Consider the following 2802-nt stretch of genomic DNA (forward strand, 5'->3'; position numbering starts at 1 on the left):
AAAATCCATGTACTGGCTAACATCAAGAAACTCTAAGCTAAGCGTAAAAAATAAGCTACTAATCTACAAAATTATAATTAAGCCTATTTGGACATATGGGTTACAAATCTGGGGGCATGGCAGCCAAGTCGAACATGAAAAAGATAGAAAATCTACAATCCATCATGCTACGTACAATACTAGACGCTAAATGGTATGTCAGAAACGATGACATAAGAAAAACCGTAGGAATACTACCAACCACCAAAGAGGAAATACTAAAACGTGCAAGGACACATCAACACAAAATCAGAAATCACAAAAAGACTGTTACTTTCTACTACCCAGAAGACTGAAAAGGAAACACTAGCTAGACCTTACTAACTAACAAATGGAATTCAGCCAAACATGTATAAAACGGAACTAATCCCATAAAAAAAAAAAAAAAGGAACTAGTGGTTCCCGATAACTGTATCGAGATCCACACGATCTCAAACAATAATAATATAAAAACTGAAAATAATTGTAACTGAACAATCAGACTCATACACACGGAACAAGTAAAAAGATGAAAACTTGTAACACTCTTTCTTCGTCAGCAAGATCTAAGCTACGATCCTTGATCACTATGTGAAGTAAATCATCCACACGATCTCAAACAATAATAATATAAAAACTGAAAATAATTGTAACTGAACAATTAGACACGGAACAAGTAAAAAGAAGAAAACTTGTAACACTCTTTTTTCATCAGCAAGATCTAAGCTACGATCCTTGATCACTATGTGAAGTAAATCCTCCGACAATTTATCGAGTGTAGAAAATTGTTTCTCCACCACGGTACTTTGTATATTTGGAATGAACGCTATGAAATCTGCAAGGCACGAAGGAGAGGAGAAGGACGAAACGACAATAGAGCAGAGGGTTTTCTTATTTTGACGCGGCGGAGGATGAAGGCCCCCATCCGGGATGGATATGGATACTTGACTCCGGGGGCGAGGGAGAGATCGATGCACGAAACTCCTGCCAATCTCTATGTTAATGGAGCGAGGCATAAGCAGCGGCCAGGGGCGGGAAGAGTCGCGAGGAACGCTGCCAGGAGGTCTCCTGGAGGACACTTAAAAGTGAATTGTTACGTCTGCGGCTGACCCCGGGACCTTAGACCCCTCGAACCACCGTGAATTATAAGACTCGCGCAGAAGGAAATTAGATCTCTATATCAGCGGCGCGCGTTTTCCCTCCCGGCTAACTTCCACCCCCCCGTCTTCCCTCCCGATTCATCCTCGCGTCAACGCGATTTAATCGTGAAACGCGAATTTAATTGTTGCACTGCGAATGATTTATGTATCATGAATACCCAGAAGCGTTCACTGGTGTATTCTGTGAAATTGGCACCGAGAAAGAGAAAGAGAGAGAGAAAGTGGGGACAGTTGACGCTTTTTGGACACTTACGGATAGCACTATTGCACTATAGGCAAATCACGTGATAACGATCGATCGAGTTTTGGGGGATATTTCCATTTTTGCCACCCAGTCGTTCCGTCTGTCACTGGCAATGTATAGATAGTTGGTGAGAGTCGTTTCGAAGATTTGTTGGCCGCGATTGTAACAAGAACGACGCACCGAAGCAACCAGTCTTAAATAATAGAGTAAGAAGGACGAGAATATACACTCGGCCAAATTATTGTTCTGAAATATAGAAAGCAGCGTTTCCCATTGATTTTTCAACTTTATTGGTAATCGATGAATATGTCGTTTGGTAGTTCTAATTCTAAAACCGAGACTGTCGGGACGTCGTCTGTCCGTGCCTCGGGACGAGTTGGAAAACGAGTCGAGTGAAAACGGAACGCGAATTCATCCAGAAAGTGGGAAAATTTTCTTGGGTGGTCCAACACGTGGGTTTCGAAAGGAATAGGACTTGAAGTGTCGCTTTTGTCTAAAGTGTCTGCACCTTTGGGCCGTCACTCTCGAGAGATTCTTCTGTTTAATTTCACGCGACACGCGTAGAACCGGACACTTTGAACGTTGTCAGGCACGCAAGAATTTTCCAAAAAACCATGCATCTTTTAGATTCTACAAATTGTACCGTACAAAACTCTCAAAAGCAGCAGCTATTGTCTGTTAAAACTCGACGGTGATATTACTGTCGACATCAGAGTATTAACTACTTTGGTTACTTTGAATCGAGACCTATACCAGAGAATCCTGGCGAAATTTTTCTCAGAAATTGTATATTGAAATAATCAGACCACTGAATTGCACTACGTTGAATTAATATTTATTTATTCGTATCCTGTGTTGAATTATTATAGAGCACATGCTGAAAATTTAACAACAGTTTGAAACTTTATTTCGTAATATATCTGGTTTTGGATGACCAACCCGGACAATGTTGAATCTATGCAAATACTGACAATGAGCTAGCAATAGTCCACATAAAAGTTGAATAGTTAGTCATAAGGACAAGATTCAATAGTTGGTCATTTATGCTCCTACCCCTTCCACTTTGACGATGACCAGAAATATATATAAGGACATGCTTTAGAGACATTCGAGGGCATAAAACATTCTAAATCATTATAGAGACATTCTATATCATTAAGAGCATCAAACAATCTAAATCATTATAGAAACATTCTATATCATTAAGAGCATCAAACAATCTAAATCATTAAAAAGAAACATTCTATATCATTAAGAGCATCAAACATTCTAAATCATTCTACATCATATTCAAGAGCATAAATCATTGTAAATCATTCTATATCATTCTATTTCATACACGACCACGACTGTAAGGGAATAAACTCTTCTAAATTATAA

General features: G+C 39.2%; 1 protein-coding gene across 4 annotated transcripts in view; it reads left to right on the forward strand.

Moving 5' to 3' along the window:
* The window catches only part of LOC122527866 (B-cell lymphoma/leukemia 11B), a 62729-nt gene that overhangs the window by 25829 nt on the left and 34098 nt on the right, over positions 1–2802 (forward strand). The window lies entirely within an intron of this gene.

Source organism: Frieseomelitta varia, unplaced genomic scaffold (assembly GCF_011392965.1).
Source record: "Frieseomelitta varia isolate USP_RPSP 00005682 unplaced genomic scaffold, Fvar_1.2 scaffold_235, whole genome shotgun sequence".
NCBI lineage: Eukaryota > Metazoa > Arthropoda > Insecta > Hymenoptera > Apidae > Frieseomelitta > Frieseomelitta varia.